At 35.6% G+C, this 27,557-nt stretch overlaps 1 long non-coding RNA gene across 2 annotated transcripts in view; it reads left to right on the top strand.

The window, feature by feature from the left end:
• Window positions 1-26,607, top strand: part of LOC140527357 (uncharacterized) — a 37,736-nt gene extending 11,129 nt beyond the window's left edge. For both annotated transcript variants that reach the window (XR_011974777.1, XR_011974778.1), the window contains exons 2-3: window positions 24,253-24,361; window positions 25,250-26,607. This is a non-coding gene — a long non-coding RNA (uncharacterized lncRNA). The remainder of the gene's footprint in view (window positions 1-24,252; window positions 24,362-25,249) is intronic.
• Window positions 26,608-27,557: the final 950 nt, after the last annotated feature.

The raw sequence follows: 27,557 nt of genomic DNA, 5'->3' as shown, positions 1-27,557 counted from the left end.
TTGGAAAATCATTTTTACTCTTAATCTGTTCAACTTTTCACTCTTACCTAGTCTCAACTTCTTTTATGAGAAATCACACTATTTCTTTTTACTACTTTTTTCCTGCTCACAGTCCTCTGCAGAGGATTGATTACCTTGTGAGTTTTGTTGAGTTACTCAGTTTTATTTATCTTTTGAGATGTTTTCTTAATTGCTGAAGGGACTGCCTGCTATTTCATTTCAAATTATGCCAAAATTGCTGACTGAATTCCAGTACAACTACCCAGAGGTAAATTTGGTGGAAAATATTTTATGTTTCTCAGTTCCATAATGAAGCACACTATGTTTGTTTCAAAGTGTCAGAGCTGGCTCTGGTCCTAAATAAAGGTTTTGGATTCCTTTTCTAGTCAAACACTTAACTGTTCATGTTCTAAGAATCTCCAACTTCAACAGCTTGTCTGTTCCAAATATGATTGTTAAATAATTGATTTCATTAAAAAGCAAATCACTCAGTTCCTCTATCAAAAGGTCAATGTTGATAAAAACTAGAGTTTCTATATCAATCACCATCACACTGGGTGTTGAAATCAGTGTATCATGGGGAAAGGAGCTGTCCAGTTAGCAAGGGTGCTAGTTGATCAGTATTTGCTTTATCATGCAGTCTGTAAGACTAAATGCCATTTGTTCTTCATGCATTTTAATAGTTCCATGGGACCACATTTACAATCACCAGCTGATCCCACTGGTATTTCTAAAGGTCTTTTGCAAGCCTTAAAGTGCTCTGTAATAATGATAATAACAACAATAATAGTAATATCATTATTACATTCTTCAATTCTTTCTTCTCCTTGCCATGACTAATCTAATTTTTTTCCAGTAATACATTTCCAATTGCATTCTTGAGATCAATTTCCTACTTTCTTTGGTTTAAGTGGATATAGCCCACATATGCCTTCTATGAACTTATGTATAGTCTTTTAGATGATTCTGATTGGAATTCTTTGAAGACTTAGTGGCTCTTAATATCACAAAAACATCATCAGAATATTATTGTCTCTTGATCACTGCAATTACTAAAATAAAAATCCATTTTAAGATGTCACTAAATTCATAGCAGTCTATGATAATCATGCATCTTCTTCACTAATGGGTACTAATTGTGTGTGTTTTAAAAATCTTCATTTCGTATTTTGTTTTCACCCAGTTACATGTAAAACCAATTTTAACATTTGTTTTTCCAAACATTGATCTCGAATTCTCTCCCTTCCTCCCCCTCCACACCTCTCACCAAGAAGGCAAGCAATTTATTATAGGTTATACATGTGTAGATATGCAAAATATGTTTCCATATTAGTCACACTATGAAAGAAAACATAGATCAAAAATACTCAAGAAAAATAAAGTTTAAAGAAGTTTGCTTGAATCTGTACTTAGATATCATCAGTTCTTTGTTTGGGGATGGATAACATTTTTCCATCATAAATCCTTCAGAGTTGCCTCAGGTAATTGTATTTCTGAGAATAGCTAAGTCATTCACAGTTTATCATCAAATCAAATTGCATCAATATTGCTATTACTTTATACAGAGTATATTTTACTTTGCATCAGCACATCTAAGTCCAGGTTTTTCTAAAAGCATTCCATTCATCATTTCTTAAAGCACAATAGTATTCCATCACAATCACATAGGACAATTTATTCATCCATTCTTCAATTTATTGACATTCTCCCAATTTCAAACTCCCTGCCACCAGAAAGGGGCTGATATAAATATTTCTATACATATAGGTCCTTTTCCCTTTTTTAGATCTCTTTTTGAATGCAGACCTAGTGGTGGAACTGCTAGGTCAAAGGGTATGCATGGTTTTATAGACCTTTGGGCGTAGTTTCAAATTGCTCTACTGAATGTTTGAATCAGTTCACAACTCCACCATTAATATCCATTAATGTCTCTTTTTCCCTCACATCTTTTCCAATATTTGTCATTCTCCTTTTCTTTCCTTTTATGTGTGTTAGTACCTCAGAATTGCTTGAATTTGCATTCATCCAATCAATAGCAATTACAGCACCTTCTCATATGACTTTAGACATCTTTGATTATTTCATCTGAAAACTGTTCATATCTCTTGATCATTTATCAACTGAGGAATGGCTCCTATTTTTTTAAAATAAATTTTCCCAAGTTCTCTATAAATTTGAAAAATTAGGCCTTTGTCAGAGAAACTTGCTTCAAACTTTATTTTGCATTTATAGCTAAATGTATTTCCCTCCATCCTATTCCCTCTTTATTTTTCTTTTCTTTTTCTCCTTTCATCCTGTCTTTCCTCAATCTGTCCTACTTTCTATCAACCCTCCTTGTCCCATTCTTTTATCCCCTTGCTCTTTACTTTCCTGCAGGGTAAAATGGATTTCTATACCCAATTGAGTATATAAATTATTCTCTCTACCAGCTCTGATGAGAGTAAGGTTCACTAATTCCTTCCCTTCCCCTTTTTTCCTTCCACTGTAAAAGCTTCTTCTTGCCTCTTTTGTGTGAGATAAATTACCTTCATTCTATCCCTACCTGTTTGTTTTTCTTTTACATCTCTCTTTCTTATTTCCTAATTTTATTTTATTTAGATACCATATCTTCATATTCAGCTCACACCTGAGACTGCCATCTATAAATATTCCTAATTGCCCTAATAATTAAAAAAAGTTCTTATGAGTTACAAGTATCATCTCTCCATGTAGGAATGTAAACAGTTTAACCTTATTAAATCCCTTAAGATTTCTCTTTCCTGTTTATCATTTTATGCTTCTCTTGAGTCGTGTATTTGAAAGTCATAATTTCAATTCAGCTCTGGCCTTTTCATCAAGAATTCTTGAAAGTCATCTATTTTCTTTTTTTTGCCCCAAAGGATTTCACAAGGCTATTCTTCATTGCAATATCAGTTCCTTTGCCCTCCAGAATATTATATTCCAAAACTTCAGATCCTTCAATGTAGAAGCTGCTAAATTTTGTGTTATCTTATCTGTGACACCACAATATGTGAATTGTTTCTCTCTGGATCCTCACAATATGTTCTTCTTGATCTGGGAGCTCTGGAATTTGGATACAATGCTCCTGGGAGATTTCTTTGGGTATCTGTTTCAGGAAATAATCAGTGTATTCTTTCGATTTCTATTTGATACTCTAGCTCTCGTATATCAGGAGAGTTTTCCTTAATAATTTCTTGAAAGAAGAAGTGTAGGCTATGTTTTTGATCATGACTTTCAGATAGTCCAATAATTTTTAAATTATCTCTCCTGGATCTGTTTTCCGGTCAGTTGTTATTTTGCAATGAGATATTTCACATTTTCTTCTATTTTTAAAATTCTTTCAGCTTTGTTTTTATTGTTTCTTGATTTCTCATAAACTCAGTAGCTTCCATTTATTCAATTCTAATTTTTAAGGAATTCTTTTCATCAGTGAGCTTTTGTACTTCCTTTTTCATTGGTCCAACTTTCAAGAAGGTTTTCCTTCAGTGAATATTTGTACCTCCTCTTCCATTTGGCCAATTCTATATTTCAAGGCATTTTTTTCTTCATTGTCATTTTTGTATATCTTTTACATTCTGTTTTTTAAGATGTTATTTTGTTCAGTATTTGTATGTGTGTTTCTTTTACCAAGCTGTTGACTCACCCCCCCCAAAAAAAAATTTAATAATTTATTTGTTTTCAGTTTTCAGCAATCCCTTCCATGAGTTCCAAATTTTCTCCTCCTCCCTCCCCAAGATGGCATGCAATCTTTTATGGGTTCCACACAGGCATTCCTATTAAACACAATTTTCACATTAGTCATGTTGCATAGAATTAAAACAAATAGGAGAAACCAGGAGAAAAATAAAACATAACAAAGGAGAAAAATAGTCTGCATCATTTTGCATTCCAACTCTCTATTTCTCTCTGTGGATGTGGATGACATTTGGCATCATGAGTCCTTTGGAAATGTTTTAGGTCCTTGCATTGCTGTGAAAGGTTAAATGTATCAAAAACAATCACTGCACACTGTGGCTGTTACCATGTATAATGTTCTCTGGGTTCTTCTCACTTCATTCAGCATCAGTTCTTATAAGTCTTTCCAGGATTTTATGAAGTCAGCCTGTTCATCATTTCTTACAGCACAATATTTTTCCATTATATTCATATACCACAACTTGTTCAGATATTCCACAATTAATGGAATTCCCTTGATTTCCGGTTCTTCACCACCACAAAAAGAGCTGCTATAAATATTTTTGTACATGTGAGTTCTTTCCCCATTTTTATTATCTCTTTAGGATACAGCCCTAGAAACAATATTACTGGGTCAAAGGGCATGCATATTTTAATAGCCCTTTGGACATAGTTCCAAATTACTTTTCAGAATGGTTGGATCAATTCACAACTCTACCAATAATGAATTAGTGTTTCAACTCTCCCACATCTTCTCCAACATTTATCATCTTCCTGTTTTGTCATGTTAGCCAGTCTGAGAGGTGTGGTGTGCTACCTCAGAGTTGTTTTGATCCGTATCTCTCTAGTTAACAGTGATTTAGAGTATTTTTTCATATGACTAATTTCTTCCTCTGAAAATTGCCTATTCATATCCTTTGACTATTTATTAATTGGGAAATATCTTGTATTCTCTTAAATTTGACTCAGTTGTATACATATTTTCAAAATGAGGTCTTTAACACAGATACTAGTTGTAAAAATTCTTTCCCAGTTTTTTGCTTTTCCCCTCATCTTGGTTGCATTGGCTTTGTTTTGTGCAAAAACTTTTCAATTTGATGTAAACAGTTATCCATTTTGTATTACATAATATCTCTATCTTGATATTCCTCCATTATCCATAAATTTGACAAATAAACTATTTCTTGCTCCCCTAATTTGTTTATAGTGTCAGCCTTTATACTTGAATCATGTACCTATTTGGACTTTATTATGGTATATGGTGTCAGGCATTGGTCTATGCCCAGTCTTTGCCACACTATTTTACAGCTTTCCCAGCAATTGTTGTCAAATAGTGAGTTCTTATCACAGAAGGGGGGTTTCACTGGGTTTATTAAACAGCAAATTGCTATAATCATTGACTTCTGTGCCTTGTGCACCTAACCTATTCCACTGATCTACCCCTGTATTTCTTGGCTAGTACCAATGATTTTAATGATTATTGCTTTATAATGCAATTTAAGATTTTATATGGCTAGGCCACCTTCCTTAGCATTTCTTTTTATTAATTCCCTTGATATTCTGGACATTTTGTTCTTCCAGATGAACTTTGATTTTATTTTATTCTAGCTCTATAAAATAATATTTTTGGTAGTTTCATTGGTTTGGCACTGAATATGTGAATTAATTTAGGTAGAATTGTCATTTTTATTATATTAGCTTGGCCTACTAAAGAGCAAGTGATGTTTATCTAATAATTTAGACCTCAATTTATTTGTGGGAAAAGTTTTTGTAAGTGTGTTCATATAGTCCCTGGGTTTGTTTTGGAACATAGACTTTCAAATATTTTATAGTATCTATGGTAACATTAAATGGGATTTCTCCTTCTATCTCTTGCAGTTGCATTTTGTCAGTAATATATAGAAATGCAGATGATTTATCAGGATTTATTTTGTAACCTGCAACTTTGCCAAAGTTGCTTATTATTTCAAGTCATTTTTTAGTTGATTATCTGGGATTCTCTAAGTATATAATCATATCATCTGGTAAGAGTGATAATTCAGTTTTTTCTTTGCCTATTCTTATTCCTTTAATTTCTCTTTCTTCTCTTATTGCTAAAGGGAACATTTCTAGTACCATATGGAAGAGCAATGGTGATAATGGACATCCTGTTTCATTCCTGATCTTATTAGATATGCATCTAACTTATCCCCATTACATATAATGCTGGCTGATAGCTTTGGGTAGATACTGCTTATTATTTTATGGAAGGCTCCATTAATTCCTATGCTCTCCAGTGTTTTCAATAGGAATGGGCATTGGATTTTGTCAAAAACTTTATCTACATCTAGTGAGATGGTCATATGGTTTCTGTTCATTTTATTGTTCATGTGATCAATAGTGCTGATAGATTTGCTGATATTGAACCAGCCCTGCATTGGAGTTGAATTTACCCTTTTCATTTTTGATACTGGTCAGTTGATTTTCTTCTTTTTTAAAAAAATCAAATTTGCCAAAGTTGTTTTCAATTTTATTGTTTTTTTCATAAAACCATTTCTTAGTTTTATTAGTTCAATAGTTTCCTTAATTTCAATTTTATTAATCTCTCCTTTGCTTTTCAGTTTTTCTAATTTTATATTTAATTGGGGTTTTTGAACTTGTTGTTTTCCTAGATTTTTCATTTACTTGCCCATTTCTTTGATCTCTTCCTTCTCTATTTTATTCATGTAAGCAGTCTGAGCTATAATACTTCCTGTAAGAACTCCTTTTGCTGCAACCCATATGTTTTGATAGATTGTCTCATTATTGTCATTCTCTTGAATGCAGTTATTGATTGTTTCTATGATTTGTTGTTTGATCCTCTCATTCTTTAGGATTATATTATTTAGTTTCAAATTAATTTTTGGTCTGTATTTCCATGGCCCTTTATTACATATAATTTTTATTGGATCATCATCTGAAAAGCATACATCTGCTATCTCTGCCTGTCTGCGCTGGATTGTGAGTTTTTTATGCCCTAGTATGTGTTCAGTTTTTGTGTATGTGCTATATACCTTTGAGAAAAACATATATACCTTTCTATCCCCATTCAATTTTCTCAGAAGTTTTTCATATCTATGTTTTCCGGAATTGTATTCAGTTCCTTAACTTCTTTCTTGTTTATCTTGAGATTAGATTTATAAAGTTCAGAGAGGGGGAGGTTAAGGTCCATGTCTTCCTGTAATTGCCTTAACTTGTCCTCTAAATATCTGGATGATATTCCACTTGGTACATATATATTTAGTAACAATATTACTTTATTGTCTCTGGTGCCTTTTAGAAGGATATAGTTTCCATCCATATCTCTTTTGATTAGATCTAGTTTTTACTTTTGCTTTGTCTGAGATTAGGAGTGCTGTCCCTGTTTATTTTTTTTTTTTACTTCAGCTGAAGCATAACATATTCTACTCCAGCCTTTTACTTTTACCCTGTGTGTATTCTCCTGATTCATATGTGTTTCTTGTAAACATCATATTCTAGGATTCTGGTTTTTAATCCGTTCTTGTACCCACCTCTGTTTTATGGGAGAGTTTGTCACATTCACATTCACAGTTATGATTACTCTCTATGTCTTTCTCTCCATCCTGTTCCTTCCCCCCCCTTTGTGCTTTTATTTCTCCCTTCTCCGTTGCCCTCCTCAAAAGAGTTTTACTATTGACCATTGCCTCATTCAGTCTTCCCTTCCTTCTATCAGCCCCCTCCCTTGTCTTTTTCTTTTCTCTTATTATTTCTTTCCTCCCTTCTAACCACTCTCTCACTTTTCTTTACCATTTCTCCTCCTACTGCCTGTAAGGCAAGTTAGATTTCTATACTTAACTGAATATACTGTTTCCTCCTTGAACTAAATCCTTTGATACTATAGCTCAAGTAATGCTCATCTCCCTACCTTCTTTCTTTCTACTATAATGTTTTTTTCTACCTCTTCTCCCTCCACCCCCTCCCTTAATTAGGCTTTTTATTACCTCATCAGTTAATTTATACTCACCACTCCCTCTCTCTATTTAGATCCCTTTTAAATGTAGTAATAATTGTACAGTTCTCAAGATTAACAAGTATCATCTTCCCCTATAGGGATGTAAACAGTTTTATCATATTAATAGCTAGTTTTATTTTCCTTTTTTTCTGTTTATCTTTTTATGTCTCCCTTGAGTCTTACATTTGAAGATCAAATTTTCTATTGCGCTCTGGCCTTTTCATAAACATGGTTCAGAAATCCCTTATTTCATTGAATATCTATCTCCTTGCCTGAAAGATTATGCTCAGTTTTGTTGGGTAAGTGATCCTTGGTTGTAGTCTAAACTCTTTTGCCTTATGGGATATCATATTCTAATCCCTCTAATCTTTTAAGTAGAATCTGTAAGGTCTTGTGCAATCCTGACTATAGTTCCTCAATATTTGAATTGTTTCTTTCCGACTGATGGCAGTATTTTCTCCTTGACCCTATAAATTCTGCAATTTGGCAGCAATATTCCTTGGTCTTTCCAATTTGGGATCTCTTTCAGGAAGTGATCAGTGGATTTTTTCCATGACTATGTTGCCCTCTGTTACTCAGGGCAATTTTTCTTGATGATTTCTTGGAAGATATTGTTGAGGGTCTTTTTTTCATCATGACTTTCTGGGGGACAAATAATTCTTAGATTTTATCTCCTGGATCTATTTTCCAGGTCATTTCCCCCCGCAATGAGATAGTTTATATTTTCTTCTATTTTTTAATTCTTTAGATTTTGTTTGACTGATTTGTGATGCCTCATAGAGTGATTAGATTGTACTTGCCCAATTCTAATTTTTAATGAATTGTTTTATTCAGTCAGCTTTTGTACTTCCATTTCCATTTGGCCAATTTTACTTTTGAAGGTGCTGTTCTCTTCTGTAATTTATTTTTCCATTGTCAATTGTATTTTTAAAATCATTGGTCAGTTTTTCTTCTACCTCTCCAATTTGGCTTTTAAAATCCTTCTTGAGATCTTCCAGCAATGCTTTTTGGGCTTGAGACCAGTTTATATTCCCTTTTGAGGTTTTAGATGTGGGTAGAGTGTCAATCCTCTTGTCTTCTGAATTTGTATTTTGATCTTTCCTGTCCCTATAATAAGATTCTATGGTCTTTGATTTCCTAATTTGACTCTTCCTCTTGGACATTGACTTTTTCCTCGCTTTTAAAGTGGATCTCTGCTTCTAGGGCATAAGTGACTTTGTCCCACATTTCTTCTGCTGGAAACTAGGAGCCTGGTTACTGGCTTTGTGTGTTGTGGCCTCTGGTTCTTTCAGCTAGAAGCTACATGATTATATAGCTTACCTGGTGCTGAGCTGACTGGTGTGTGCCCAAGCTGAAGCCATGTGAAGTCTTTCTGAGTTTCCCCAGGGTTACCCTGAAGCTCATGGTGCAAGGTGTGGGGGAGTAGTGGTATGGACACTGGAGGAATCCTCCTTGCCTAGTGCTATGCTAGAGCCTGGGCAGACTCAGAGGCTAGTGGCCTCCCATCTGTACTAGTGTCTGCCTAATTCACCTGACTGTGCTAAGGCACACCTGTGGTCTTGGTGTTGGCACTTACTGGCTCCATCCTTCTGAGGCTCAGGATCTCCTGCTGGTCTGATGAGGTGGGGCTTGCTGGGATGCCTCTGGTTCTGCACTAGTCCTCTTCAGCCACAGCAACAGAGACCCTTCCCTTTGACTTCACTAGCCTCCTGAGATAAAAGACTGCTGCACCCTTTCTACTGGCTCCACTATTCCCAATTTTTCCTGGGGGCAATATTCTTTGGGTTTTTCAAGGCCAACAAGGGAGGATGAGAGCACTTACAGTTTACTCCATGACCTTGGCCCCTGGAAGTTCAAGTAGGTGACTCTAAATTTAGTCAGGTGGGCTCTTTCACTCAGCTCTTACAGAGTCCAGTTCTGTGCTGAGAGGTTTAGGAATCCACACTGCTGCTGGTACCTCAGACCAACCCAGAACCATTCCTGCTCTGCTATGGTTGAATATATGCTGGTTCCCCCAACCCAGTGTAAGAGATCCTTCCTATTGACCTTTTGTTTGTCCTGCGCTGTAAATCTGCCACACTCTATCTCCTAGTAAATTCTCCCAGACTAAAATTTGTTCTGATTCACTTTTTATAAGTTTAAAGAAATTTGTGAAAGAGCTCAGGTGAGTCCCTGCTTTCATTCCACCTTCTTGCCTTCTCCTCACCCCTGACTCATTTTTTCATGATTTTCTTTCATTATTCTCATTTCTCTTCCCAATTTTTGCTCTACTTCTGTTATATGATTTTTGAAAAACTTTTTGAGCTCTTTCAGAGCTTGAGACCAATTTATATTTTTCAGAGGCTTTAGATTTTGAAGTTTTGACTTTATTATCTTCTTCTGAGTATATTTTCATCTTGCTTATCACCATAGCAACTTTCTGTTGTCAGAATTTTTTCTGTTGTTTGCTCATTTTTTTCCAGTCAATTTCTTGACTTTTAACTCTTTGTTAAAGTGGGATCTGCTTTTAGGATGGAGGGTTCACTTTCTGAAGCTCTAGAGGTTTTCTTGAAGCTGTTTGCAGAGATATTTCTAGGGACCTGTGAATTTTCACTTCTTCCAAAGGGGAAAAAAATCTAAGGAGAGGTATATCTGCTATTCTCATGGACTGTACTCTGTTTTGTGAGTGACCACAAGCACTCTTTTCTTCCCTGGAACTATGAGGAGAGCCTTTATTCCAATGTGGCTGTAAGTTTGGTGCACTAATGATCCTCCTTATCCTGGAACTACCACCCAGGACTGCAACCCAGATCTGATTATGAGCAAAGCAAGAGAGTCCTGTCCCTAATGCCAGCAAAGAGATGCCTATAATCTCTGTCTGATCAGTTGTTCAAACTCCTTACCATCTGTGGCTTGAGAGCTCTGAAAGCAGCCCCTGCCACTGATGATTCAATAACTCCCAAGACTTGCTTCTGGTTTGCTGGAATTGGGTCTGTGCTGGTGCACCCTGCACTGGACTGTGCTTCACTCTCACCCAGGTGTGACAGACCATTCCTGCTGACCTTCTAAATTGTCTTTGGCTGAAAAATTCTTTCATTCCATTCTTTTGTGGGTTCTTCCACTTGAGAAATTATTTTATGGAATCATTTAATGGTCTTAGGGAGGGTGTGTAGGGAGAGAACTCAGGGTACTTCCGCCTTTTGTCCTCCATCTTGTCTCTATTCCCATACTAATTGTATATGTGCTACTATATGTGAATCTGAGGAAAAATAATGTTACAAAGGGATCCTTTTACATAGAAAAGTTGGAAATTATCTCTATCTTTCAGCAACTGTGGTGCACAGATTTTTTCTCAGTGTTTCATCTGTCCTGAACCATACAATGAAGAAATAACATACCATTCCTCCTAAACAAAAAGAAAACACCTTTCTGCCATTGCAGTCATAAAAACACAAATGTTCTAACATTGAATGCCTCATTTATTGAATCTTAGAATCAAGTGGAAACTTGGCTATTGTTGCACACCAAACTTTACTATTCTAGATAAGGAAACTGAGATTCAGATTATAAACTCCATGAGAGCAGGCACTGTGTCTTATTTTATCTTTATATTCCACAGAAACTAGGACATTTTTCTTGCAAATAGGAGAAACTTAAAAAAAAAGTTTGAATTTAAGTTGATCTGCTCAAGATCTTATGACTAGTTAGTTGTAAAACTAAACTAGGTGTCCTAATGCTGCAAGCCACTACATGCCAGTTTCTCCCTATGCATCCTATTGTCAGTCAGCAAGACAAAGTTAAATATCAGAAGGGGAATTTATTTACACCTATTCAGCAGTTTTTACAATTTCTTCTTTCTCAACCTTTTTCTATTCTTTTGATCATTTTTTTTCCTGTGCCTTTCATATGGTGATTGATTCAGAATTGCATAGACCTTAAGGGTCTTCTAGTCCAATTCCTTCACTTAAAAAATGAAGAAACTGAAACTCGGAGCTATTAAGTGACTTGCCCAAGGTTTCACAATGTAATGAATGGTAAAGTTTGGATATCAGTTCTGGTCTACTTATGCCAGGTCTACTATGTCTTCTTTTATATCATGTAATTTATATCTTTTCTATAACAAACTATTTTGTTCCTTTGTTTTTCATAAGCAGCCTCCCCCACCAAAAAAATGACCTACCGTATATGTGTATGAGAGAACAGGTATATATTTGTTCATGTATACGTACATGTGGGAATTACAATTTCCCAATCTGCAAGAAAAACCACTGAGGTAGAGCTCTGAGTCAATGGCACTTTAATAAATGTCCAGGATCTCCTCTAATGACGGGCCCCTCAGATCTTTCTTACAATCTGAGATGTTCCCTTCTACCAGGGCCTTATTTCTGTAAAGCTTAATATCAGATTTGATACCTGAACACTCTAAAAGGGCTAAACAATGTATAGAATCCGATTGGTTGATAGACTTTGTTTTACAGGCCCAAAATGGTGCGTCAGTTAGAAAAGGTATGTCAACAGTGGGGTCTCAGGTTGGGTAAAACCTGGAACATCTCTTCTGTCTAAGTGGTAATAAGATGGTCACCTGCTCATGTTGGACGAGAGTGGTCCAGAAGTATAAAAATAAGTCAGAGGACTTTCATTGTAATTGAGTCACCTCTCCCACTTTGGGCTTGGTCACTATAACAAGGAAAAATAAGGGTGGAGAGGCTTTAGTTAGCTTCCTATGGTTAAGCAATGGAGTTTATAATCTGCATCTCAGAGCTCTGTGACCTAATATACAGAAATTATAAACACTACGCTTATGGAATCATATCAAATTGATTAAAACTGATAAGAATTGAGTAGGGCTCCAAATGAATTATTTCTCACATACACACATACTTACATGTACACATATATGTATGTGTATATAATATATGTATATATGATTACAATTTATGTATGTGCCTGTGTTTATATAAACAGTGCACATATACAGATACATGTTAACAAAGAGCATTTATTAAGCACCAGCTACATGAACACATGTTAGCACTCAGGATTTAAGGAAAATGAAATAGACTTTGACCGTAAAGAGCTTACATTCTGTTGGGGAAGACAACATGTACTTGTAAGATACATGAAATAACACATTCAAAGAAAGTACAAGATAATTAAAGGAGGTAGTAGCAAAGAAGATAAAGAAAAGCCTCATAGGAGGTATCCTTTATGCTTAACTTTGAAGGAAACAAAGGATTCTCAGAAATAGAGATGAGAAAAAGTACATCTCAGGACGGGGAGGTAGTCTGTGAGAAAGTGTGGAGATGCAAGATAAAATTTTATGTGAAGAACATAAAAAAAGTCAAATTGCCTTGACTGCAAATTGTGTAAAGAAAACTAATATATGATAAGTTTGAAAAGAGAGATTGGAGCTAATTTGTGAAGGATTATAAATTATGAACAGAGGAGTTTGTATTGAAAACTAGAAATAACAGGAATTCACATGGAATTTCCTGAGCAGAATAATGACATGGTCAGAGGTATACTGGATAAAAGTGACTTGGAGAGGAGACCCCTAAGGCATGAGACCAATTTGGAGACCATAGGAATATTCTAGGCAAAAAATAATATGGGCCTGAACTGTGGTGCTCATTATATGCTTAGAAAGAATGGTATGTGCGTTTTACAAATGACACGTTTGAAAGTCAAGAAGGACAATCCCAGTAATAAACTGATATATTGTGCTTGAAGGATATGAGCACAATATGTATTGATTCCCACAATAATCTTCTGAAGCAAGTGTTACAGCTATGATAACCTCCATTTTACAGAAGCAGGAATGGAGACTTAGAGAGGTGAAATGATTTGTCATTTCCTCAACACACCTAAGTGCTAGAGATGACATTCAAATATAGGTTTCTTGTAATTGAAAGTTCAGTACCTTTTTCACTACATCACATTGCCTCAAGTGGAATTGTCACTTTCAGAAAGTCATTCATCTGGGAGGAAAATCCATGGCAATTTGTTATACCATAATTGGATTTAGAGGAATGTAGATTTAGAGATAGAAGCTACATTATACATAATCTAATCACTTCCTTCCTTTTCTTCATAGATGAGAAAATTGAGACCCAGACAGGGTAAGTTACTTGTTCAGTGTCACACATCTAGTAGATGTCTGATGCAGGATTTAAACCCATGTCTTCTTGGCTCCACATCCAATGTCCTATCCACTATTCCAAGGTATTTCTTAAAATAGTTGTCATGTTTCCATATCCCTTGATATTGTCCTTAAAGATGAACAGATTAGTTGATTTCTAGAGTTCTCTCAAATTCTAACTTTTTGTGATTCTGTGAAGTTCTGAGTTAAAAAAATATCTTCTTTGCATGTGTGAAGACATTCAGAAAGTGGGTCTAACTCTTTTCACCGCACACCAACAAAAGGCAGACTACATGTCCTCAAAGATATCTGATATACCTAGTCTTTCCTTTTACTTGCATCTATTAGATTCTCCTCACCCTCTCTCAAACCCTATCACTGGCTTCAGACTCAGGTTTGTGTCATTTGCCATCTACTTCTGGGAGGGAAACTAACCCAAAAGAGTTATGGTCAGGAGTTGCAGGTAAGTAGCACTGGTAAGTGGATAGGAATCATGCAAATTTTTCAGGCTATAGGATTTTTGAAAACTTCCCCACTTGTTGTAGCCTTTATAATCAGCAAAATAAAGACCAAACTCAGTGTTTTATTAGGAAGAAACCCATTAAGGAAGCAATTCACCTTGGAAATGGCTAACTCTTTCTCTAATGTTACTTTGAGTCCCACTCTTCAAAAAGATCTTACTGCATCTATCAAATTGTCCTCCCATATAATCATTTCTATCATTTTCATAACAACAGCCTGAGATTCAGCTCAATTTTGATGCATTATCAAATGTATTGATGAAATCTAGTCAAAATCAATCTATAGCATTCTTATAAAAAACATTTGTTGCTGTTGTGTCTGGCTTTTTACGATTCCATTTGGGGCTTTCTTGACAGAGATATTATAGTGGTTTGCCATTTCCTTCTCATTTTACAGATGAGGAACTGAGGCAAACAGGGTTAAGTGACTTGCTAGGGTCACGCAGCTAGTAAGTATATGAGGCTGGATTTGAGCTCAACTCTTCCTGACTCCACGTGTAGTGCTCTATCCACTGTGCCAAACTAACTGCTCCACCGTAAGTTTAGGTAAACTATGTTTATAGCAAACTATTACTTTATTGTTTTTAATAACACTGTCAAAATGGAAATAAGCTTAGAATATGTGACTTGTTTTTGACAAATTTTATGATAACCCCTTTCTTTTTTCACTTCTGATTAACCTTTTTGATAATTAAAAATAATTCCCATGAATCAAAGTCAAATTCACTTAACTGTGCTGTGAAGAATTGATTCTTTTCTTTTTAAAAACTGAAACAACACTTGCCCTTCTCAAGTACTATGGTCAATTTCCAGTTCTCTAGGATCTTTTATATATTACTGACAATGGTTCAAAATTCCCATGTGCCAGTTTTTTCCATAGCTGAAGATGTAGTTGATGTGAGCTAATTGATTTGGATTCATCAAATGGTCTCTTTCTATTTATTTATCTTTAACTTCTGCCTTCTAGTTTGCATTCTTATTGCATTATTTTTATTACAGTCATCCTATATGGCAGGAAAAAAAGAAAATAAGAGAACTTTGGTTTTCTGTAATGGGTAATCATCACTGAATACACTTGAATAAAGATCCAGTCTCTCCTCTGATTCTGCTTTCTGTTCCAATATAGCTTTAAAATCCACTTTCCTTTTTAGTTTTTCTCCCCAGCTTCAATCCCATCTGAGCTTTAGCATTTCTCAACCCATTCTTCTAGAATTGAATCATTTTTGGATATTCGTTCTGTTATCCTCCCTAGCCTTATATCTGTATATTTTTCTAAAAATCTAAGTTATTGGGTGATTTGTCTGTGAATCTAAGTTGATCTCTTCAATTAACACCTGTTTTTCTTCCTTATCACATTTCTTTCCTTTATGTACTGAATATTTCCCATTTTTTCTCATACAACTTCCTCTGCAGAATTTCAGTTTATGTGTTCTTATCTATACTTCTGAAACCTTTAAATTATACTCTTTGAAAATCTAACATGAATGTCAAATTATGTACAGTTTTCTCATCTTACAATAGCACAGATTCTGAGATGAAGTGGTCACCTTCCCTCAAGGTATCTATCCTTTTTACTCAAGAAAGCAGTTCCACCCTATCAGTGAGAATCATATCCAAATATAATTTTCCTCATTTGCTCCTATACCTTTTGAAAGATGAAATTATTATTATTAACTATCACTCAAACATTTGCATGAGGGTGAATTACACTCTGGAAATTCATGAAGACAATCAAATAGTCAAGCAACCTAAGTGAAAAGCATTCACTAATTTCTACTATATGCCCGATACTGTTACTAATAATGATCCATTTCAGTTTTAATGTTCAAAATGCACTTGACTAACATAGTCTTCTTCGATCATCACAACATCTGAAGAACTAGGTAGCTAGGAAAATGTTATAATATATTTAGTGGTTCACTCATGTTATAAAGATGTCAAAATTATTTCCCTAAATCACCTGTCTGCCTCTGTTCATCCTCTTATGAATTTCTTACTAAGATGTTATTTATTTTCCTATTTCCCCCATTTTCCTTCCATTCCTCTTATTTGGATTTAAAAATCATGTTTTGCTCTTTTTTTTTTTATCTTTCTTTAACTTTTCTAGCAATTGATGTGGGACTTGACAACATATTGTATTTAATTTACATTTTTCTTTTAGGTTTTGCTTGTAGACATTTTGAAGTCATTGTGTTATTCTGTATTTGTGTTTTGATTTTCCATGTCATCATAGTCACTCTTCATGGTCAGGTTCTTTTTAATTTATTTGTTCTTTCTTTCAGCATACTTTTTGGCTTTTAACTTTACGTTAGCATTGGATTCTATTCCCTTTACATGTGGTTCTCTGGCCAGAGCTTCTGTTCTTTTATGTCCTTTTGCTGCTTTCATAGCTTATTCTGTGGGTCTGGAACTTTTCATTGGTTCCAAAATGGTGTGATACAGGGAGATGTATGTTCACTGCCCTCCTAATCTGAGTTTTACAGGTTCCTGATGCAGATTTTGATCTATTGGTTTGTGTGAAGTTGAGTTTCAATGAGTTGCTGCTGGACCATGTCACTGTTTGTTTGCTGGAAGGTTCTATAAGTTTAGAGTGACTTAATTTCTGGCTTTACTTTGGTCTTGGTTTCCTGCACTGTTATTTCACCATAGGCTTATGCATGGGGCTAAAGGTTAGCAATGAATTATCATCTACTCCTTGACTCAGAGCCTCACAGATAATTTTAGGGAATTTGTCCCTTGCTCCAGTCTGCTTATTCCCAGTTGTTCCTCTCTCCTCTGAATCTCTCACCCAAAATTGGATAATAGGAAACATAGTTGTGAAATGGTACCTGATCTTGTTCTCAGATGAATTTCAGGGATCCCCTGGAGATCTGTCTCATCTTTGCACCCATGAGCATTGCAATGTTCCCCATACTACTTCCTGTTGCTACTGTGCTGAGTTCCTGGTCAGCCCCCATGCCAGGGTCCATGGTCCTCTCTGTCTTCTTAAGCTGCCCTGGGTTGGAAAAATGACTCACTATAGCTTTTCTTGGCTTTTTCAATGAAATTTCATTCTGGCACATTTTTTCAAGATTATTTTTGGAAGAGATGTAATGAGTAAGCTATGCAAAAAAAAAGTTTCCTCCTACTCTGACATTTTGTCTTTACCCCCTCTAATGTACAAATCTGACCAGTTCACTTATCTTTTCAATAAACTCTAATGTCTCCATTAATTTCTCTGGGTTGAAAAGTGAACTCTTCCCTTTGATATTTAAAAGCTTTTGTGTCTTGAATCTGACCTAGATTTCTACCCTTATTTGATATTATTCATGTTCATGCACTATAGTCTAATGATGCTGGTCTTTTTGTTGTCCCCCACCCAAGACACTCATCTCTCTCATCTCTTCATTTTTGCTGGCCTTCCCTATGGAATGCACTCCTTCTTCACTTCTGCCTCTGAGAATTCCTCATTTTTGTCAGAGCTTACCTCAAATGCCACGTTCCTTTTCTGATTCTTATAGTTGTTAGTGCCCCTGAACACAAATGACTTCATATTTAGCGTATTTCCATGGGTTTTAAATGAGTACATACCTACATGTACACACCTAATCTTCCCTGATAGAATATAAGTTCTATAAATGGAAGGGCTATTCTATTTTGGGTTTTGCATTCCTAAAACTAAGTATAGTACCTGGCACATTACAGGTATTTAACAAATGCATACAGTTGATGTTCAGTTGATGGAAATAAAAGAGCCTGAATTTGAGCCCATCTTTAATGGTCTTTTTACTGCTTTACACTGCCCTTGTTATTCCTGATTTTTTTTTTAAATAACATATTTGAATGCCCTATTAAGAGAGTAAAATCTTTGGTGATGATTAGTCTCAGATAATTTCTTACCAACAAGGTTCAATCAGGACTTGGGAAAAATCTCATAAATCACATTTGCAGGAAGGAATATGTGTTTGTGATGTCCCCAGAAATAAGATGGTGGTTTTAAGGGAAATCCAGAAGGGAAAATGTAAATAAATCACTGTGAGTAATAGTTTGTTGGACAGAGCTAAAAGCTCTTTTCAGTCCTCATGCCCGTTGCTGGAGAAAGCCTTGATCCAGACTATAGAGCAGAGCAATGAAAGCCCAGATTTGCAGTCATCAATTAAATCAGGCCATGCTTGAAAATTGCTAGTAGAGAACAAAGCTATAGGGAGGAGAGTGAAAGAAGACAACAACTGAAGAGAATGGCAAATACACTTCCTAAATGCCAAGAGGTTTTTTATTCTGAAAAGGAAACAAAATTAATTTAATATAATTTCCTTATTTCACAGAAAATGAAAACGAGGCCCAGAGAGGTCAAATAAGTTGAAGTCCACATGGCTTTGGTTGTCAAACCTGAAATAAAACCTAAGTTGCCTGACTCCATTTTGCATGATATATTCACTAATTTGAAGATAAGACCCAGGCCATCTGAATGAATAGGCAGAGTTGTTAACTATTTACTTGGTATAAAGCAAGCAAAGGGACCTCCTTGTAAATAAAAATCAATAAATATATGTTAGTTACTGTATACAGAGTACTTTGTTACATATTGAGATACACCTTTTAAAAAAAAGGCCCAGTTCTTGCCCTAAAGAAGTTTCAGCCCACAAATATCTGCTTTCCTTCATCAATCTGACATGTTGCCTGGCATACCCTCAATTAGCATCAGTCTAACACACTATTTGCAGAAAACTCCTATTAAAATGTAGATATCTTCCAGGGAGTGATAGTACAGTAAACCAATAACATTTCCTGACACTTTAGTGACACTAAGTTTATTAAGAGTGTGGAATGCCACACATAGACGGGGTGGGGGTGGAAAGGTAGAATGACAGGCCAGATAGCTGCTTGGAGAGGGAAAGAACCCAGGGTTACTAGTGATCAAGGGGAAGGGGAGGAAGGTACCTGGAAACCAGGACTCAACATCAAAGTACTATGACTCCTAAAAGGAAAATTTGGTGGTAGTGCTGAAATAAAAAAAAAAAAAAAGTGAAATCATTAAAAATCAACCTTCTATTTCACTGGCTTGCCACAGGAAATAAAAGTCATACTCCATTGAATCAGGTAAGACTAGACCTGTGCATGTGGATTTGGTAGGGACCTCCTTCCATAACAGAACAGACTGAAATATTCTCTCCCAGGCTGTTTTCTCCCAGGGAAGATGTTTCCAGCTGATCTGTTTGATTACTTTATTCTAATGTAATGATGAAAATGCTTTCAGGTGGGAATTGCTTTGACTTCTCATGTGGAACTAAGCTGATCTAGGATTTTTAGGCATGTCTAGGTATGACAGCTAGTTCTCTGACATGTGCAGAGGACAGGCATGGGAGGGAGAGAGAAAAGAAAGAGGGAGGTGTTGAAAGTTATTGAATCTAAGAAAATCTGAGGCACAGAGAGATTCAAAGAGGAAGTTAGAGGCCTCTGGACAAAGCATTACTTTTGAAAAAAGGACAATTTTTGTCATTGTTTTCAGGCAACTCTGCATTTATTTTCTATCTACTCACTACTCTTCCATTAAACTCCAAAATGTACACAAATATGCACACATATTTTAATGTCTTTGCGTATGATTTTCTATCTAAAGCTGTCTAATCAGAAAAAAAATGCACTCACATTTCATCATAACTCAAAGAATTGAATCAGGAAATTATGCTAGTTAAGTGCAATGCTTGTGTCCTAGGGTTTAAAACACTGAATTTAGAATCAAGTTTTGAATTTACATCTGTCACATCTGTTAAATGTGACAGACAGAAAACAATAGTTCCCTCTCTCCCTCCTCCTTTCCTCTGGGTTGACTCAAATAACCTATGTAAAGTATTTTGCAAAACTTAAAGTTCAATCAGTTCTTAACCTTTTTTTGTGCCCTGAAACTCTGGTAAAAACTATAAATCTCAGAGGAAATCAATTATATAAAAGTAAAATTAGCAAAATTAATAAAATAAACCATAATTGATCCCTGATTAAAGACCCCATTTTTTATAATATTGTCTCATATTCAGGTAGAGCTATTGACAATAGATAAAGCCAAATTCAAAACCTCCATCAAAAAAGTGCCGTAACTATGCATATTACCTTCTACTTCTCATTCGTTAATTGTCTTGATGGTTTTTCTTTCAATCAAAGAGAAATAACATAAGCATTAGAGAAAGCTCCCTCCATTCCTATTCTTAGTCACAGATGGAGAGAATGTATAGACTAGAGAAAAAGATCATAGATGGAACTTTAATGGAGGAGGCTTTGTTGGAAGGACAGGGTAAAAAGGAGAAAGGTAAGGAATTAGTCCAAGACACAGAGAAGGTATGGTAAGAAATTAAGGAAAAGAACCACGAAAAGATTGTGTGGTTTGAGTCTAGAAGCATGAGAAAGGTTTTGCCCAATTTCTCTTTTCCCTCCCACCAAATACTCCCTACACATGCTTACTCATTATTTTAAATTCCTTTAGCAGGAAATAAAGCCTTGTATTTTACAATCAGATATCAGTATTAGCATGAAATGCCAGGGGGGAAGGAAATCTATTGCCCTTCCATGATTAAAGCATTTGGCTAATCCTGAGAGAGGACTTTGATAGTGAGGAAGGAGGCAGTACGGAGATTCTAGGCACCAGTAAAATGCTATGCTGTGGAGAGGAAAAGGATGCACCGAAGGGCAATGAAGCCAATTGTACCTACTTCCTAACTTCTGAGTCTCAATGTGTCCAGATTCTTACTACTTCTTTTCTGCTACTCACCTTGTTATTACATGGTCAGACAGTTGGTATCATTCAATAAATAATTGTTGAAATAAGGGCAGACTGCTGTTTCAGAAGATGCTCTGCCAAGGTTTTACAGGTGTGTAAGCAGATGAAACATAGTGAGAACAAACAGCTACAATCTGCTCTGATCTGCTGTTTCTTCAAAGGTTCAGTACTTCTTTGATCTTAAACTATTGACTTCTACCAGTTTCTTCTTGAGATACAATAAGGTTTTGAACAAAAAAACTAAAAGTACAATAAAATTATATTTTGGTTCTTTCCTATTGTTTCATTAGTAGAGGGGACATTTAGTTGAGAAGGTTCTTGTAATGTTGATGAGCACCCACTGTGTGTCTTGAAGTCATAGAGCTGCCTAGATCACTGAGAGATTAAATTATTTACCCAGAGTCACACATTCCCAATATGTCAGAGGTGAAATTTGAACCCAGGTCAGCCAAACCGAAGATTCAGCTTACTATTTACTACACCAGAGTTGTCAAACCCTTAAGTAGCATGCAGCCTACAAAACTCTGGAATCCTGCTGGATGCAGATTAAAATGTGATCAGGAAATATTTAATAAAATTAATATTGGTTGTTGTCCTTTCTTCTCGAAGAGGACCAAAATGATCTCACTATGCTAGTGTGTCCAATTGTGACTGATCAGACTAATAGGAGCTAAGAATGCTCCACCACAGGATCAGCATAAATAATCCACATGAACATTTGGACTGGATTGTCTAAATTTGCATATCCTTTGTTTCCTTTGAGCTGTTTCAATTCTGCTTTGCTCATTACAGCACTGCACCTTCTCTCATGTGGGCATGCTGGACTGAGCAGTCCAGTGTCAGTGTCTTCCATGTCATGCAACCAATTCCAAAGTTCTTAAGAGAGACCTTGAGAGTGTTCATGTATCATTTCTTCTGCCACCATGTGAATGCCTGTTTTATGTGAATTCTCATTATACAATTGAACATAGATAGATAACATGAGGAGGAAGCTGGGTGGCTCAGTGGCTTGAGCACTAGGCTAGGAGTCAGGAAGACCTGAGTTCAAATTCAACTTCAGACATTTACTTTGACCCTGGGCAAATTACTTAACCTCTGTTTGCCTAAATCCACTGGAGAAGGAAATGGCAAACCGTTCCAGAATCTCCATCAATAGTTTTGGTGTGCTATTTTCCACAGGACTCATAAAGATTTGGAAGCAACTAAATGATTAAACAAAAACAATGTTAGTATGTAGTTTTCTAAATCAACATGTGTTTGGCAGGGATCTTTATGTCATTTTTAAGGACTGCTTCCTCTTTTTAAAACTGGTTGAATTTACCTTTTATAATAGTTACCAGGAGGCAAAAACAGTCCTTATCTTATAGACTACGTGTACAGTATGTCTCAGGTCATATCCTTTTGAGTCCACATGCCAGTCACCTGCTCCCTCTTTTTTCCCTTTTAATTTTTACTGCTATTTGAATTGGCAAGAATTAATTTTCTCTTGGCTATGTATCAGTCCTGGAGGAATTTTCAACACTTTATTTCTTCTATAACCTTACTCATACTAATTCTACTGCTGAGGTTTCAGAGTGCTGACACCCTGAAACAGTGATGAGTGGGTCCTTCCTCTAACGAATTCAACCTAAGCCTTCCTTTAGTCAAAGGTAAGATTTATTAGAACACAGGTCAGGGTGAATGTAATTCTAAAAATCTACAATATTAGCCAGACTGAATCTGAACCATTGGCCAAACCCTTAAATAATCTGAGCCACTGGCCAGATTCTTAAGGAATCTGAGTAGTTTAATGAGGAGGGAGGAAGGGCAAAATGGACCTTATATACAGTCTGTGGGAAGGATCTAGGAGTGGCCAAGTAGTCTGGGGTGACTGAGAGGTAACAGGGAAGGACTGGAAAGGCTGAATACCCCAGGCAAATGCCAGAGACATGAGCCATGTGGGAAAGTCCAGGGGCTTTTCCTTCTTGGGATTCAGATCCCATCCCCTGCACTACTGCCGGAAGAGAAATCCAAAGTTCTTACTTGTGTCACCTCCATCTACTACAAGTACTATAGTCTACAAACCTTTCCCTATAGACCCTTATTTATAGTAATGTATTCTATTTTGAACTATAGTGCTTTGCTTTTACCCTTCAAATCACAGTTATCACATTCTGTTTTGCATTATTCATGCTTGTAAAGTATTCAAGGGCTACCAGTTGCCTTGAGGACAAAACAAGAAGTCCTTTGTTTGGCTTTTAATAGCCTTTACAAGCTTGTCCCAACCTATCTTTCAAATCTTATTATACATTATTTATTTTCCTTCACTCTGTGGTCCAGCCAGACTGACCTTCTTGCTATTTCTCACACATCACTCTATCTCACGTCCTTTTGTGTTGTCTATTCCTTATGTCTATAATGTGTTCCTTCCTCACCCCTGCCTTTTAAAATCCCTCTTTTTCTTTCTTCAAGACTTAGCTCAATTATTCCTGTGCATGTTAAACCTTTAGTGATTCCCTAACTGCTAGTGCACTGCTCTGAAAGTCTTTTCTATGTATTTCCTATATATTATGCATAGACTGTGCTTATATATGCACATTCTCTCTGCCCCATTAGAATGGAAACTTCTTGAGGGTACTATTTGATTTTGGTCTTTGATTTACAATAGGGTCTAGAAGATAGTATGTAATAAATGCTTCTTGATAAATTGTTTAATTGATTTGGAAGACTATTTTGGAAGTTGTGTTCTATTGTGAATTATAATTATTTATGCAAATGTATAGAGTTTAGGATCTTTGAGAGTAGACACTATGCTGTTTTCCTTTAACTCTCCAGTACTTTGGATAGTATTTACAGATTGTAGGCACTCACATACATTTTTAGAAGGAATGTTAAATTAATATTTTGTGCCTTTGGAAGCTAAAAATCATAAGATTGTAGTCTTAGAAGGAACCTTGAGCTTCACTTTGTATATTTTCCTTTTTCCAAGATATCTAAAATATCCTCAGATATCCTGGAGACCAATTAACATGGGTTAGCCAAAGATTGTCATCTTCTGGTAACCTGTTTTAGTACTTACTAACCCTTACTATTAAGATGTACTTTCTCATACCTAAGAAAGAAAAGGATCTGTAAATTTAAGCCTTTTCCTTCTAATTGAGTACTTTGTGCAAATAAGAAGAGATGATCACTACCTTGCTTCAATTTAATTTGACAGAAATGTACTTGGAATCTGCTACAGGCGAAGACCCTATGGCAAACACTGAAGGCAATTGTCAAGTTATCAGTAAAACATCTTCAGCAAAATGAAAGTCTTTCTTAAGAAAGTAAGAGATTGGGCATAGCACAAATTCCTTTAACCTCTCTCTATCTCTCTCTGTCTCTTTCTCTGACTTTATCTGTCTGTCTGTCTCTCTCTACCTGTGTGTGTGTTTGTGTGTGTGTGTGTGTGTGTGTTTGTGTGTGTGTGTGTGTGTGTTTATTTCCTTAATCCTGTTACTAGCTGTCCTTTGGACTATCTTTAATTTTTTCACCTCCTCCTTAGAAGGTAAAATGTCTAAATGGAACTAATACTTTAATGAACATATGGGGAGCAGTAAGTTGAATCACTCTTGCATAATGTTATAATAGTGAGGAAGGGGAAACCATCAAAATTTTGAAATGTGCTGGCTATCCTGGCGGAAAAATATTGCTACTGTTGATCAAATACTATATTTGATTTAAATGTTTTTCCTGCCCTACTCCTTATCCCCTAGTAGTGCAAATAAGTTTATGTGACATTATTCAGATCTGACATTATTCAGATCCTTGTCTACTTCCCTCTTATGGCTAAGGACACTCTTTTCAGGGCAGATGCTTAGTATTAAGGAAACAATCAACTGAGATAACTGATCCAAATGGAAAGGGAACCTGGAAACTCATCCTTAATTACACTATCTTTCAACCAACTGACCTTACTTGGGACAGGCTCTTCTGATTCAGCTTTATTTAAGCATCATTTTAAAAATGACAATAACAAAAAAAAAAAAACAATATAAAATATGACAAGTGAAGATTAATTAAGATGGCAGACTCAGGATTGCTTTAAGAAGACACGAGAATAAGTTTGGGATGTGAGAGAAACCTGAGAAATCATCAAACAACCAATTAACAAACAAGCATTATAAAAATCATCTTGTATGTTTTTATTGAATTGTCCACCTGTTTCATTTTAGAAATGAAGAAATCCAAGCTCAGACACGTAAAGTCTCAAATCACCCATGGAGTAAGAAGAAGAGCTGAGATTGAACGTCAGGTCTTCTGATTACCAGATCCAGTCTTCTTTCCACAACATCATGTTGTCTCTCTTGTTATCATTATTTTATTATGAATTAATTTCAGAGTGGTAAATGAAAGATCTCTTTCTTGCTAGAAATTGTTGGTGTATAGGGTAGGCTACCATCTACACAACTTTGGTCTTGCTCACTTCCATCCATCCACACAAAGCTGGAACCATTTAAATGTAGTATAGTAGTTCAGAATACTTCTTCCACCCTCTCTAAGATTCCTAGGAACTCAATTATTCTGTAATTTTTGACAGTATTCATACAAGATGATCACACAACTAATTCATAATGACTCACACAGCAAGCATTCCAAAAGGATAAAATGAATATCTTACAAAGCATCCTAGGAAATAAATGGCTGATATTGAGGAATATAGAGAATTATATTTTGGCTGAAAATTCTACCATTTTACTGGATAAGAACACAGTATCTCTCTGGTGCTTCCCTTTTAAAATACCTTCAATGAATTCAGCTACAAGAGGGTTAGGAGAGAGGCAAGTAAAATATGCAGCTGGATTCTAGACACTTAGTTAAATGTATAAAGCTTGCAGGCTAGAGGCAGTTTTTAAAATGGTAAATTTTGCTTCTGAGGCAGAATAGACATTATCTCAAGCTAGCTCATTTGTTTTTGATTCTCTACAGTTTTTAAGGGCATTTTTAACCAAATGACCAATCTGGGAAGACCTAGAAATAAATGTCTTATCTCTTATGGCTTGTAGGTCTCAATGCACCAATCATAAATCAAATGCCAACAGATGCTACATGAGACAAACTTTAACTCCAAGATTTAGACATTATACTGAAGTTTGAATGGTAATTCCAAAGAAAGGCTGATGGATGAGCAATAAGGGGAAAAAAGAAGGCTTGGAGGGGGAAAATTGAACAAACCTCATAGGAGGCTTGCAGGAAGTTTATTGAGATCATCACAGGTATATCTCAAGGCTGCCAATCTAATGTGAACTTTTATATTACATTTTATATTTACTTATGATCATTTGAATATTATATCATCACTTTCACAGGTGACAACTGGGCAATAGTGGACTCCTAGTTATTTTCTGAACTTAACACAATGTCTCTAACCTCCTTGTATGTGTGCATAAGTTGTTAACTATGCTTGAATTGCTCTTTTGTTACCTATACTTAAAATAATTTTGACTTCACTTATGACTCAACTTAAGTACTACCTCCTTGGTAAAGATTCCCGTACCTGCTTAGATTAAAATTTTTTTCTTCATCCTCAAAATATTCTGGAGCACTTTTAATCACTTATTTTTACCAACTGCATGCTTTTTTATTGGTTCTGTGTTTGTTTGTCATACACACCTCCAGTACAGTGTAAGCTCCATGAGGGCAGGAATTGTGTCTTAAAAAAATCTTTCCTTGCTATTAAAATCTAGTAGTATAATGTCTTACATAGCAAGTGTCTTGCATAACAAGCAAAAAATATGTTCGGAAGAAATTTAATGGAATTACATTTCAATTTGATAGTTCAAATAATAGTCATTGTCAAATCACATCTCTCTCATATGTGATATTATGTAGGTTTTCTCCCCCTCTTACTCTAAAGGACTTTGTCATGTTGGACTTTTCTTTGTCCTTCAATAACATCTATCTAATAGTGTTCTGGGCAGATAGGGGGCACAATGGATAGAACACTTATTCTGAAATCTGTAAGACCTGAGTTCAAATGTGACCTCAGTCACTTAGTAGGTGTGTGATCTTTGGTAAGCCATTTAACTCTGTCTGTCTCAGTTTCCTCACTTATAAAAGGAGCTAGATAGGGAAATGACAAACCAATCCAATATCTTTGCCAAGAAAACTCCAAATGGGCTCACAGATTTAACCTACCAAACTAATCTACCAAACAATAAACAAAAAATAGGGTTCTATTGTAACTGGTAAGGCATTAGAAGACACTAGTCCTTATCCAATAGTCAATGGTTACTCAAAGTTCCATTTCATAAAACACATTGAATTTGGGATTTGGATATAACTAAATCAAAATAGTTGGATATCAAAAATTAAGTCATATAGTTTTGGGAGAAAAGACAGAAACTTTTAAAAAATATATTGATGTTCCTGAGATTTATTTTATTTCTGACTATATCTTTTCTTTTTCCTACCTAACAATCTATCCCTTGCCACAAAAATAAAATGCATATTTTACAAAGAAAAAAAGGTGAGCAAAACTAG

This window comes from Notamacropus eugenii, chromosome 1 (assembly GCF_028372415.1).
Source record: "Notamacropus eugenii isolate mMacEug1 chromosome 1, mMacEug1.pri_v2, whole genome shotgun sequence".
NCBI classification, from domain to species: Eukaryota; Metazoa; Chordata; class Mammalia; order Diprotodontia; family Macropodidae; genus Notamacropus; species Notamacropus eugenii.
The sequence above is the reverse complement of the archived record's forward strand: the minus strand, read 5'-3'. Positions and strand labels throughout refer to the sequence as shown.